The sequence below is a fragment of the Pseudopipra pipra genome, chromosome 7, assembly GCF_036250125.1.
Source record: "Pseudopipra pipra isolate bDixPip1 chromosome 7, bDixPip1.hap1, whole genome shotgun sequence".
Lineage (NCBI taxonomy): Eukaryota > Metazoa > Chordata > Aves > Passeriformes > Pipridae > Pseudopipra > Pseudopipra pipra.
The window spans coordinates 16,658,299-16,672,731 of record NC_087555.1 but is presented as its reverse complement, the minus strand read 5'-3'; positions in this window follow the sequence as shown (position 1 = coordinate 16,672,731).

Here is a 14,433-nt window from a genome sequence, read left to right as displayed (position 1 = left end):
CAAGGACACTTCCTGGTCAGGCCAGATAAAAGAACATTGACTATATATTTCATTTGTGTTCCTTGCTTAATTTCTTTTTTCCTTTTCATGTGCTCAGGCAGACCAGCACTTAATTTTTAATCAGAAGGCAGCCATCCAAAAATCAGCTTAATAAAAATACCGCATCTCACTGCATTATCCTGCCCTACGCCACTGAGGAACAAGGTGTATTGTGCTGAGAACTTTCTGAAACAAAGTACCCACAATACTTGTGCAATATTTTTAATTTTTTTCATTAGGCAACCTGAAATACCTGAAAACACAGGTTTGTTTGTTAGTTGCCCTTTATAGATTTTTGTGTAGTAAAGCCTTGAAGAAAACGTTTTGAAGAAAAAGTTTGAAGAAACATCTTTCTAATCCTGGAGATTATGTGGGGTATAGTAACATCTCCGTATCATATACATAGAGGAATATGGCCCCACAAGTAATGCTTTAGTCTCTGCTTGTAAATATAAACTTTAGACCAAGCAAGAAAAATCCAAAATGCATTTCAATTTGGTGTATTCCTGTTGGTATACATTCATTTACCTTTTAAAACGTACATTGACAGTCATTATTGCAATATTAAAGCTTATATGCAAATGAGATAGATATAATTTTCAGGAAATTCAAAGTAGATGAAACAGTACATTCAAGAACAACCTATGGTGGTACTTTACAAAGAGTATAGAGAACTTTTTATTGCTTTAGACTTTTTGTTAATTGTAAAATTTAGAAAAGTATTAATTTGATTATCAGAATTTTTTCTGATATATTTTCATGTTCTTTTTAAAGTAATGTATGTGCTTAGCATTTTATTTTATATTGGGATAATTTTGAAACTTCATAGTGCCACCTACTGCTGAAAATAAACTTTTTTAAAACCTTGCTAGTTTGGATACATTCAAATAAAAGGGCAATGGAAGAAAATATCTGTTGGAATAACAACTTTCCAGCTTCTGAAAAATGTCAGAAACAAGTGCTGACTTGTTTCAGTCTATTTCAGTCACTGAATTCTTGAACTTTCAACCAGTGACTAATGGGAAGTGACTCTGAGGATCTGGGATTTTGACTAAAGTTTCTTTGATGTTACATTTTTAATAAGGAATTTAATTTTAAAATTTATCCCTGTGATGTCACTAGAAAAACATTGGTGAAAGGAATTAGTGAAACAAAATTTATTTTTCACTCAGTGGTAAGGTGACATCCTCTGTTTTACAGAGAGCTCTGCAGGAGATGTAGACCAAGCGCCCCAGAATCTGGATTACACGTGACACAAGCTCTGTTCCCTTCTTACATCTCAAAGTCATAGGATGGACCAGAGATCCTTGCTTAGTTGTTGGCATAAGGTGGTATGTTCTCATCCATGATGGCTGGAATTCATCTTCTCTAACCCTTACCATCTAAAAGTTAGATGAGGTTAACATGCAGTCTAAAGTACAGTAAATGGTTCTTCTCTTCATGGAGAAAACCCTGTCTCTAGTACTAAAGTACCAGTAACCAAATACCCACAACCTTTCCCCACATCCCAGATGTTAAGTATTGGTTATGATCTCATTCCCAGGAACAGTGGAAATACAAGAAGTGGTAAGACTTTGTACATGAACATGGACAAGTAAAATATAGACCCTTAATCTTTCTGAGGAAAGTTCAATTTTAAATTTGACTCAGAGGAATCAGGAATGGTTTATCTTCTGCTGCTACTTGTCTCATCCTGTAGAATCAACTGACATTGATATGCTTTGAATGCACGATTGTCAGAGTTTCTACCTTGTTCTGGCTGAATGACTTAACCTCAGAAATTAATTTCCTTTCAAGTTGAAAAATTCTTGAGAACAATGGATTAAGACAGATAAAAGATAACATAGGGATGTTTTAGCTATTGCTGAGCAGTGCTTGCACAGTGTCACGGCCTTCTCTGTTTCTCAGGCTTCCCTGACAGGGAGCTGGCTGGGGGTGCACAAGGACTTGGGAGGGGACACAGCTAGACAGTTGATCCCAACTGACCACAGGGATATTCCAGACCATATGATGTCATGCTCAGTATATGGAGCTGGGAGAAGAAGGAAGGAAGGGAGGACATTTGGAGTGATGGTGTTTCTCTTCCCAAGTCACCATTACATGTAATGAAACACGGCTTTCCTGAAGATGGCTGAACAGCTGCCTCCCAATGGGAAGCAGTGAATAAATTCTTTGTTCTGCTTTGTTTGTGTGCACGGCTTTTGCTTTCCCTATTAAAATGTCTTTATCTCAACCCACAGATTTTCTCACTTTTACCCTTCTAATTATCTCCCTGATCCCAGTGGGGGTAAGTGGACATGTGGCTGTGTGGGGCTGAGCTGCCCACAGTCCTTTTTGGTGCCCAACTTGGGGCTTAAAGGGTTTGAGGTAACAACAGGTTTGACTGGAGTTTGCTAGACTGCTATTTAGCTATTAATTTGCAAGGTGCTGTCCTTGTCATGGGGCTTGCCCTGCTGTGCATTAATCTAGTGCTTGTTAGTGCCTTTTTTTCTGGCTCTTGCTGTTTGCTGTAGGGCTTATCATCTTACCCAGCTGTGCCTGGGAGCATTTTGATAACAGACATGGCAGTGTGCCCAGGCTGGTTCATGGCCTGGGCATCACTACTGTTTCTGTGCTGCTGGGCTGGACAGGCTGCAGCTCCAGTGTCAGTTTGAATTGAAGGGATCTGACCTGTGGATAAGTGCAGGAGCAGGACAACCTGTAGTATTCATGGCTGTGGATAAGACCATGTTAGAGCAGATGTGTCTGTGGCCATGGATATGTCTATACCACAGCAGGCCCTGTGGTGGTTGTGGCCTGGGGATAAGGACACATTGGAGAAGAAACACCTCGAAGCATCTGGAGCCATGGATAAGTCCACAACACAGCAGGTACACCCCTGAAGAGACTGTGGCCCATGAGTAAGTCCACACTGGAGCAGATCCACCCCTAAGGGACTGGGGTCTGTGGATAAGTTCACACTGGAGCAGAGGCAAGGGTAAGAGTATACTGTGGTGTCCAAAGGAACCAGAGACGGAAACTATAATGTATATACCTCTAAATTGTTGTAAACTGTGATCTGAGTTGCATGTTATAGGATTGCTATAGCAGGAACCACTACCAGTGGAGAACAAGGCTTACAAGAAGTGGTCCATGTGCAGCAGTGACCCAACCTGAGCTGGCTTTGGTGCCCAGTAATTCCACACAACACACCACCTCTCCTGTCCTGAGTGACCACCAGAACAGCTGGAGTCCAACATCTTGGACTAATGAACTCAATAGGCATTTCATGAACATTTTATGGACATTTTACAGGGGTGGTTCATAGACCGAGGAAATTATATCTGTGTCTACATCAAAGGATGAGAAAGGGGAAGGTGCTTAATGAGGATCTGTTGGATAGAGTGGGATCTGAGCAGGATGTAAATGGTATGGAATAAGGTGTGGAGATTGTACTGGCTTTGACTGGGATAGAGTTTATTTTCTTCACAGTAGCTTTTATGGTGCTGTGCTTTGGATTTGTGATGAAAACAGTGTTGATAAAACACTAATGTTTGTGACTCCCATGTGATAACATTAGTCTGTGACCCTTCTCTCTATTACCTGTCTAAATATTTAAAACCAAAAGCAAACAGGCAGTGACGAGGGACGCTCTTCTGAAAGGAGTAGGGGAAGTTCTTTGCAACAGTTCTGTGTTGCTTGTCTACCCCACATTCTTGCTTTCCTTTAAAGGCCTTGCCAAAGACCTCTAGTGCCTACTCCTTTTTTGAGGGCAGTTACAATCCACCCAGTCCTTCCCTCTTGATTCACTCACTACGGACTATGGACTTCTAGTGTTAATGTGTGTCAGCCTAAATACTTAAAAGCAATGCCCACTGTGTCCCAGAAAACTAGAAAGGTTGAAAATGTGGTTCTTCCATCACAGAAAAAGACACAAACTCAAATCACAGTTGCCAAGAAAATGAATAAGCTATTTGGTGATAACATGTGCAACAAAATAGCATCATAAAAGTGAAATTATTTAAAGTACCATTCGAATCACACAGTCATCATTGATTTAGTTTCCAATTATATAGAGGTAATTGTATTAACAACCTGCCTTTCAGTTTGGTGGGAAAACAATTGAAACTTTTAATGTCTTGGCATCTGCAGATAATAAATAATACGAGCTGTGCTCCTAACCCAACTAGAATCCTAAATCTTTTTTTACCCAGGGCATACTACAATATCTGTATGTCTGATGGAAGATACTTCTATGACCTTCTGGAACCAAGACAAATCTGGAATAAGTCTAGAATAGAGTAACTAGAATTAAATATTAAAATAATTTCAAATAGATGAAAGAGCTTGTTCCAGAATTAATGACCCTGTATATATAACTATTTAAATTACAGGTTAAATTGTGTGAATAGAAATGTTTGCAGCCTGCATTGCACTGGATATATTGGGAAGAGTTTTAAAAGACATAGTTTTGTGATTCTGCTGAAGCCAGACTAACTACAAATAAACATACTACAGAGAGTCTAAAGTGCATCATGTGCTTTAGAATCACAGAATCGCAGAATTAACCAGGATAGAAAAGACCTCTGAGATCATCAAGTCCAACCTTTGACCTGACACCACCTTTTTTACTAGACCATGGCACTAAGTGCCACATCCAGTCTCTTCTTAAACACCTCCAGGGACGGTGACTCCACCACCTCCCTGGGCAGCCCATTCCAATGCCCAATCACTCTCTCTGTAAAAAACTTCTTCCTAATGTCTAACCTAAACCTCCCCTGGCAGAACACTATGTTTGGTATGCTCTTGAACTCCCCACCATCCTCTAAGTGTTGGAATACAGTTATGCCATAGCTGAGCTGACATGATGTCATGTCAGAGGACATGATGTCATGCAGGAAAGATCCTGCGTGTCTTTCCCTTTAAATTGTTAAGCACTCCCAGGAGCTCTAACAGCCTAGACATTTCTCAAATGCACACTATAATTGCTCATGGATTTTTTTTTTTGTTGCCCCTTCCATACCCAAAAAATCCAGAAAGTATGAAAGCAAGAATAATACTGAGGTCTGTTTGACTTCCATTTTCTAATGCAAGATAACACAAGCATTGGGTAGAATATCTGTCCTATCAAAGTATTTTAGCAGTATCTATACAAATAGAACTCATAGCTGAAACTGCTTTTAATCTATGATACATTCATAATCTCTTCTAGGAAATACCTTCCTTATCTTCTAACTCCTCATTCTGTATGTCCTGTGCTGTAACAAAAGTGTTTGCTAAACAGAGGAGACCCCAAGTTACTTACTGTTCTGATTTTCAAAGTGAATGGGACAAGATGGCTGCTTTACTGCCCCTTATTTTTTCTTGCCTTCTTTTTTTTTTGACATTTTCATCCTGGTAGTCCCATGACATGAGAATATAATATGTTGTTTACTCCTTCAGCCTCTTGTCATGCCCCATGTATTTTGCAGCAGGCAGTTTGTCCTCACCATGTTTAAAATCCAAGCAACCTGCTGTGTCTATTCACACAGTTCTGCAAGAGTTCATACACGTGGGGGGGATGCTCTGCATCTCCTTCACAGGGCTGTCATGCAGGCAGCCTGCTGGCTCTGTCCTGATCTGTCTGGGGGTGCTAACTTCAGGAGTGATCAGGGTTGTGAGGATGGGATCAGGCAGGAGGGCAGACACCCAGGCTGTGTCAGAATGCTTGTGCAGCCTCACTACTGGCCAGGCAGCAGAGCCAACACCTTGGCCAAGTTTACAGCCTGGCTTCCAGTGTCAATAGGTCCTCTATGTCTCAGTATGAAGGCAAGAGTCAGCAGTGCAGAAACCCTGAAGTCCTCATGTTTCTGTTGGTATTTTGCCTGTTTTTTTTTCTTTTTTTTTTTTTTCCCATCTTGCATCTCTTTCTCCTCTTCTAAATACATCGTTATGTACATGGTGTTGCCACCCATTAGCTTCGTTCCTCATCTTGTCCCCATTGGTGATGGTGAGAGGCTAACATATAGGCCTAGGGAGGAACAGTGACTGTATTTGAACAGAAAGCAATGTCAAACAGTCGCTGTGATCCTCAGCACTGCTCTGGAGGAGCAGTGTCCTTACTTTTTATCTAAACATGTGGTAGAAACAAACCTCTGGGAGTGAGTTTCTGAGAAAACAAAACATAAGCTGGTTTCTCAGAATATAAATGCAACTCTCATTTTTATGCACTCTTTTGGGACCTGCTCAGCAGCAGCAGCAGCAGCAGCTAACAAAGCAGTGTTGGTATCTCTGGCAGCCTGATAACCCTTTTTTTCTACTTTGTATTTATAAGTACCTTGTTCCAGAAAAATTCATCCATTATGAGTTCCCTTTATTCACCCTTAAAGTTTTGGACAAGTTAAACATATACACATATTTCCAAATAAATCTGACCTCCAGTCACTGATTGTTTTCCTGGCTTTTTTTCAGAACTCTTTCTCATTTATTTTTTGTCTTTTTGACAGTGTTGTGGATAGAACTGAATATTTTAGGCCAAAATGAAAAAGAAAATTACTTAACTTGATGCTGTTACAGCTCATGGGGAGTCCAAAATGACATTGCTCTTTTGCCTTGCCATATCCTGCATCTAGTTGCCAGGGGAGGAGAAGGACAATCCCATCACTCTCTTTTCCAGTTCATATTTTTCAGGCTATTTCTTCCACAGAAGTATTATTTGGATTATTTGTTCACTATTTATCAATTTGCCTTATTCTAGATCAAAACCATTACTTTCGAGTGCAATGTTTCTTTACACCCCATCTATAATCCTTTTTTCATTGGTATTTGCAGCTTTTTGAGATGTACAATTGTAAATGTCAGCAGCATTCTGAAGTTTACTTTATTATCCTGATGAAAATAATTTAAAAAAAAAAAAATCAGCCCTCACACCCATATCTATCACACCCCAAACATCTCCTCACAGTTCAATATATCATATGTCTTTGCAACATTGTATTGAGGTTCCCAGTATATACCAGAGTTTCCAGCATACTGTAAGGGTGTTTGAGAGGGAGAAGCCTATATGGGAGCTGGAGCAGCAGTTTGGTAGCTGGCAGAACGAGGCAGCTGGGCTGTAAGCAGCCTGAGAGAGCTTCCCAGGGAAATGGCTTGCTGTTGGCAGCGAGTCAGTAGTAGCAGCAGCAGGACATAAGGAAGCAGGAGACAGAGAACTGCATTTGTGACTGGCAGAAGACTGGTGTCAAATGGTCCCAACATGACCCACCCCAACCAATCCCAATCCTCATTTGGGATTCAGCTGTAGGGCTGATAAGGTTGCCACTGTTAAGAGGTAATTGTGCTTAAGGGAGTTGCCCTGTTTGTTCCTAGAAAGCCATAAAACAGTGGCATTACTTCTGCAGACCCTTTGTTACATGAGCAGCCTGGTAACCAGAACCTGCAAAGCATCCGGCCTCCAACACCTACAGCACTGGGCACGGAGCTGGGCAGTCACTGCCTGCTGTCAGGGGATGGGTGTCCACAGCAACTCACAGCTTCCCCAGCAATGCCAGCTTGAATTAATTTTTCAAGTTAAATCTTTACAAAATATGACTTGAAACCTTTAAAAAAATATACTATACTACATTTTCTGTCTTCTCTTCAGCCATTCCTTTTATAAATCTGTCTGAACAAATCACTCAAGTTTACACAGTAAGATTTTTTTAATTAGACCTTAGTGTTTGTTGATTGTAGCCCTAGAACCTTCCAGATGTTGAGCAATCACTGTGCAATATTTCTAGTACTGCTCACTAGGAACAGAAATTATGCTTAAGAGAGACTGATGCCAAGAACCACTCCTTTTTCTTGTGAAAATGTGGTTAATACATGTTTCTCAGTTCCCCACATCTATTGTGATGCTAATTTCTGTTGTAATTGCAGTAAGTGTATCATACGTGCTCCAGAAACTATAGCAGAATGCAGCTACTATACCAGTGCAGGAAACATAAATGGTTGCCTGTATTCATTCACAATTTCTTAATCAATTGATTAAGAATCTGATTTTCAATCAAGCTCTCTGTTTGCAGGGTCACAAAAGCTTTTTTTCCTAGTGTGCAGTGTGTGTTACATTAGCTCACAGACTGTTTGCAAGTGCAACAACAGCTGGAGGTGTGTTGCTTGGTGGAAACAAGTCCACTGAATGTGTATGTTTTTGCTTAGGTGAGTTGATAGCTCCCGTAGCCTGGAGTAGCCCCCATCCTATAATTAGTGATGTTCAGGACCTCTGCAAGTCTTAATAGGTTATTATGCAAACTTAACAAAAATGAGAACTTTTCAGAACAAGATTTTTGCTGCAGTTCATACATGCAATTTTTTTCTCTGCTAATACAGACAGTTACTTGGCTGTATTAGTTGGCTAGCTTTGACAAACTTAATTCCTGGGACTCTGCCTGACTTCTTTTCAAAATTTGAAGCTGTTTTTTAGGAGACTCAGCGAGAAAACACAGCACAGTGAATTTCACTAACTCTGGCTGGCTTATAATGGAAAGGTCTGTAGTTACCCCCAGGCATGAATTTGATTACATTAATAGTAAAAAATACAAAATAAATCACATGTTTTAATTCTAAATTACATTGTTTGATGTAATAAGAACTTCCCTACCAGATAAAATCTAAATTAGTCGTCTTCCAATAGTAATTCCCAGATGTCTCTGAAAAAATTGCCCTATTCTTCAACCTCCTTTCACCCCTCTGTAACTATAATGGATAATTATGTAACAGCTCGACTGTAGGGGAAGTTATTTTCTAACCTCAGGCTGGTGGTTGATTTATGCCTTGAACTGTGAACATTTATATCCATTACGAATTTTTATCGAGTCCAATCTAATTCCCTGCACAAATGTATGAATATGTATGTATAACCTTTTCCTGAATCCTGCTAAGTGCTTGGCTTCAAAGATACCATTTGCTAGCATGTTTCACAGGAGTACTACTTTTGCCAATTTTAAATTTTGCTTTCATTATTAACATCAGTGTTTGCTTGAGGCATGTATCAGTGGTAGTGATAACCACCAATATCCTTTTCCCCAGTAAGTCCCTGCTCTGAACACCTCTGAAGCCCCAGCTGGAGCCTGTGTGCCTCTGCTGGACCACAAGGTAGCAATCTCCAGTCTGCTGACATTTCCTGCTCCATCCCCCCATAGTCCAGACCTCACCTTTTACATTATGGGTTGATGACAGGCAGAGGGATGATACTTGCAGTAAATGAAAAGGTTAAAGTGTCTCTAGGACTACTATCAGTCTGCTGCACTGCGACTTTCTGAATTTGCAAGGGTCATTACAATTTAATGTCAAGGGAAGGGTTTATTTTGGGGAGAAGAAGTTGTTTTGGACTATGGGAAAGAAATGAATTTTGATTTGTGTGGGGTCAGGTCAAAGAGGTGCTTTTGTAAAACACTGGGGAGGAAGGGTTTAATCTTGGGATGGCCTGTTACAGCTACATTCTCTTGCAAAAAAATGGTAAATTATTTTGATTTGCGGGAAATTGGTTATACGTGGTAAAAGAGGATTGGATTAGGAATGATTCTGAATAGAAAAGTAAGAACTATTTTACTTAAAGAAGGGATTTCACTAATGTTTATATGAGCTGACTACTGCCATAAAACAAATAGTTGGGTTTTGATTAGAGGGAAAAGAAGATGGAACAGACTGTAGGGAAGACCATGAAAAGAAAAGAAAATATCTTCCTTTCTCCTCTCAACCCTGGACATTACTAGTGTAATCTGCATTCACAGAAATCTCAAATGCAGGTAATTTCCAGGATAGTCAAAGGGAAGAGGAAACTTTGCAAGTCAAATATTGAATAAGCACAACTTCAGTAGTCCCTGTATGAAAAGTTTGAGTGTGAGTTGTGAATTCTCGTAACACACTCTCAGTAAGGAACTATTACAGGACTGGAAAAGTTAATTTATGATAAACAGGGATATATGCAAAGCCAAAAGAGATACGTGGGGTGGTTACAACAGACAGTTGGCAATAATTTCATACAGAGAACTTTGGTGATCATACTCAGTATAGAGCATCTGTGGATTTAGCTATAAAGCTTCAAGCGTGGTGTAAATTCTTTAGTTTGGGGGTGAGTTCTGAGACAAGGTCTCTTGTTGGTTCACTTAAATATATAATGAACAGCTCTGAAGCTTTTATTTGGATTAAAATTTCCCTGGAACTCAAGGTAATTTAGATTTGAGGTCTTGGCTCTGGTCCCTTCCCAGCTTGTACTCAATATAAATTACTGTCCTAGAACTATGACATGTTCAATTTATCCTCCATTCAGATGGTTGAAAAGTGCATGCATAATTCTGTGCATGCCACACTTTCTGTAATCTACTGTGACAAATAGACCAAATGACTAAAACTGCCAGGTAATACACTTTATTTTAGTCACGATCCCACACCCAGCCTTAGTTTAAATACCAGGCATTTGAATTATTTGATTTGAATCAATGCCAAATTCAATCTTATGCAAACTCAGAAAGAGAGAGGGAAAAGAAGTCTTGGTATTAACCCAGTGATTTATGCGTGGGAACATAAAGCAATAACAAGCAGCAATTGATCCAATTGTAATGACAGGAGTGGACCACCATGAAAAATTTGACAACTTTTCGTTGGAGTTACTGTGACTGACGGGTTGGGAACAGGGAGATATTTTTTCACACAGATAATGACTACAAGAAAAGTAGACTCAGGGACCAGGATTCCCAGAATTCCACCTTCTATGAGAAACACTGGTCAAGGTCTATATGCCATGCTCCACTGACACTGACGTGAAGATCTCCATTGCACAGTACAATAGAGGATGAAAACTACTCCCATTCTGGAGATAAAAAGAGAAAATACTTATTATCACACCTGTCTGAGAGAAATATATATTTTTTCATTATCTAATTCCAAATAACTATATCAAATCAAGAGCTGTATCCAGAAATTATGAACCCTGATGTTGAGTTTTGATCTCCTGGGTCAGTCTGACTTGCCCATTAGTGCCATGAGCTTAGGTACAGGGAGGCAATGTCACCTGAACGTTCCCCAGGGAGAAAGCAGGACTGCCTAGAATTCTGTCAGCATTAGGCACCCCACAGGGATAGTGACTTCTAGGATTATTTTATACTCTGAAATATTACTATTTTTCCTAGGGCTATTTTTACTGTGTAGCAAGGCCATGTTTGCATAACCAATAGCAGAAAGACAGACAACTTTTCAGCTACACTTACTATTCCAACATTCAACTCAACCCAACAAAAGAGACTGCAGTTTTCTTTGCCCACTGGTACCCAGGGAGGCTCTGAGTGAACTTTCTCAGAAATTACACACAGAAAGGTCCAACTCCTTGTAGCTCTTTAAGCAATTTTCTCCTCAGCCACAGACCTATCCTCTAACTTGATGCCTCTCGGGGGATTTTTTTTTTCTGAATTGTCGTGCCAAACAGTTGTTTGCTGTGTTAGTTTTTTCCCAGAAAGGCACCTGTTCAATTTTAGATACTGTTCAGCCTGTTCCACATCAGTGGTCTGCACTACTCCTCTGAGAGCCCTGAGCTTTTCAAATATTTCAGGATGCCAGCTCTCTTATGTGCTTTTCCCCAGCAGCCAATTTTGCTCGGAAGCTCTTACAACTGAGCCAACTTCCATTCCTTCATAAAGGGATACCCTCTTGTTATTGCAATTCAGGAGTTCCATAAGAGACTTTTAATGTCTCCAGAGTGTTGTTGTATACAATAAAATCTTGAATTAAGCTTTACCTAACACTTGTTCATGCAATACTCATTTATTGGCAAATTGCATTTGTTTCTGCTGTTGACAAATACTTTTAGGTCTGCTGTTGACAAATACTTTTATCTCTCATAGCAAAATTACATGACCAGATTAATATAGGCCTGAATAAAATGTTATGGGCTCAGTTTGAGTAGCATCTCCAAGCCTGAATCACTAGAATGTACACTGCCATCTTGTGTTCTGAAGTTCTAGATAATATAAAAATGCACACTCTACATACAGCTTTTCACAAAATAGGAGTTGGCTATATGAGTGGAATCTGCAAGGTTATCAAAACATGTTTTCTGTAATTTTCTTTTCTTTCTTATAAAATTTAAAATAGCAAGTTTGACTGGTAACTCTGAATTCATCTGTTCTAAGAATCTGTTCCTTTTAGTTAGTGATTTGTGGGTAACCCAATTAATAATAATTTAAAAAAAAAAAAGACTACAGAGAAAATTCTGCTACAGCCAAGCCATTATCTTTTTTTTCCCAATAATAAGGTCCAGTATGGACTCCAAGGTATAGCTCTGTTGCAAGGCAGCCTCTGAGCTGGCGTGGAGTTGCCAGAGGAGTTGTATGGCAAAGGCTTCTCCTCTGCAAAAAGGAGGTGTGATAGAAAAGAGTGAGGACTTGGTTTTTTAGCTGGAATCTCTCCCTTTGGAGCAACTATAGACTGAGCATAACTACATCATTGCTGAGGCTGTTCCAGCACGCACCAGAGGACTGGTCACTTGCTTGCAAGAGGACCTAAAGTGATATTTGCTTGCAAAATGAAGAAAGTGAATGTAGCATCTCTGGTCCACAGTGTTTATTCAAAATTGGATTAAAAAAACCCCAAACAATGGCTGATCTTGGTGGATGAAATAAGTGCTGCATGCTCTTCCTCTAAAAATGATCATTCCTTCTTAACATGCTAATCAAAGAAGTATTTTTGTGCCTGCATACTTCCAATTGGTTTCACTGTATATCAGTATTTAGCTCTGCCTTTTTATTATGTTTTTATTAATTTTAGCTTCTTTCTTTGATTGTTTAATATTGCAAATGTGTAGGAGCACTCTCAAACAGAGTTAGGAACAATGGCTCTATAAAACTCCAAAGGATTTATTCCATGCAGCTGTTGTTGCCTGAAACAAGCATAAGCAAGATAGGGAAAAGGGTGCCAAAAATCAAATACTAAGCTTAGAGACACCTGGGGCAGGGCAGGAAATAGTAAAAGCATATCAAGGTAACAGATGCCAAGGTAGAATGGCAGAGAACATTAGCAGGGGAGAGAAGCACACTTGGCCTTACTCTTTCAGAAGTTTCCCTCAGGTTAGTTGCTTTCCATGCCAGAAACTTTTCTTTCCACCTGTCTGGCATTTGTTAGCCCACTTGCACATACTTTTGTACATGAACTTACAGTATTATTTGCTGTCTCTGAAAGGCAAACACTTGTGGCACCCATTATTGTCCGGTGCAGGGAGGCCCTCTGTCTCCCAAGGTTATTTTTTAATGCCTTAGATGCATAATATACCATGACACAGAGTTTAAGCAACCTCCCTTTCTTGTGAAATGAGCAGTTAGAATGATTTGAAAGGGCTTTTGCTTCTGTAACAATACTTGTATAATACTTTAGTGCTTTTTAAACTTGTCTTCAAAAAGTAACGTGTGTATTGCGGTCTGGTTGCACAACCTCCTGTTCAGTAAGAGCAGAACACTAAAACTGTTTGCACAACACATTGCAGTCAATGTTTAAGTAATGCGAAAAGCTTACTTAAAAAGGGCTTTGTCATTTCAAAATCTGGAATGCTTTGCTAAGATTGTTAATGCTATTTTATTTACTTTATCTGCCCCTAAGATTCATGCCAGCTTTTTTAGTTTTCTAGAAGAGAGTGATACTTTCGTAATTTATATTCTTCGCTGTGTTATTATCCAAGAGATTTTCAGACAGAAAAAGCTAACTGGCTACATATGAGGAATAATAAAACAGTAACTCAAATCATTATAGAATTTATGTAAAATAAAGCAGGAAACTGTTTTCTGTAATCTCTGTTCTACTGTAACCTCTGAGGGGGTGTACATGTACCTCTCTGGTGATTGAATAACACTGGCTGTAATAGTTACAGCAAAAGCAGAAGAGGGAAAACTACTGCAAACAGAGCAGGTCTGGGACGAGAACTGATGTCTTTTGTGTCCTCAGTTCCTGGAGATGTCAGCTGACAAAGCCTGTGACTGATCAGCCTCTCAATCACCCCATGCTCCAGCTTTTGAACATCTGCCAACAGTTGCCATACCGTGTTAGACTGCATAATGTCCTAGCAATGGATGAAAGTTTGTTGTTTCCATCCCCAGTTTGTTTTCCATTAGCTAGTTCATTTGGTCATTGTGGGACCTTTACTGATGCGAGAAGATGCCTGTCCATCAGCCTGCCCATGCTGGTAAATACCTACTGTCTACAAGTTAATGGTGGGAGACAAACCACTAGGGATAGTTCTAAGCACGTGAGTTGCACCTATCCCCTCTGGATGAGTTACAGTATGTTACAGCAGCACCATGTCTGAGCTGCTGGGTTAATCCTGAATGTAAATTTTGGAGAAAGTACTAGCTCAAGTTTAGACTTTCACATTCCCATCTAGGGGTATCCTCTGACCACCTAAAGTCACAGGCATTA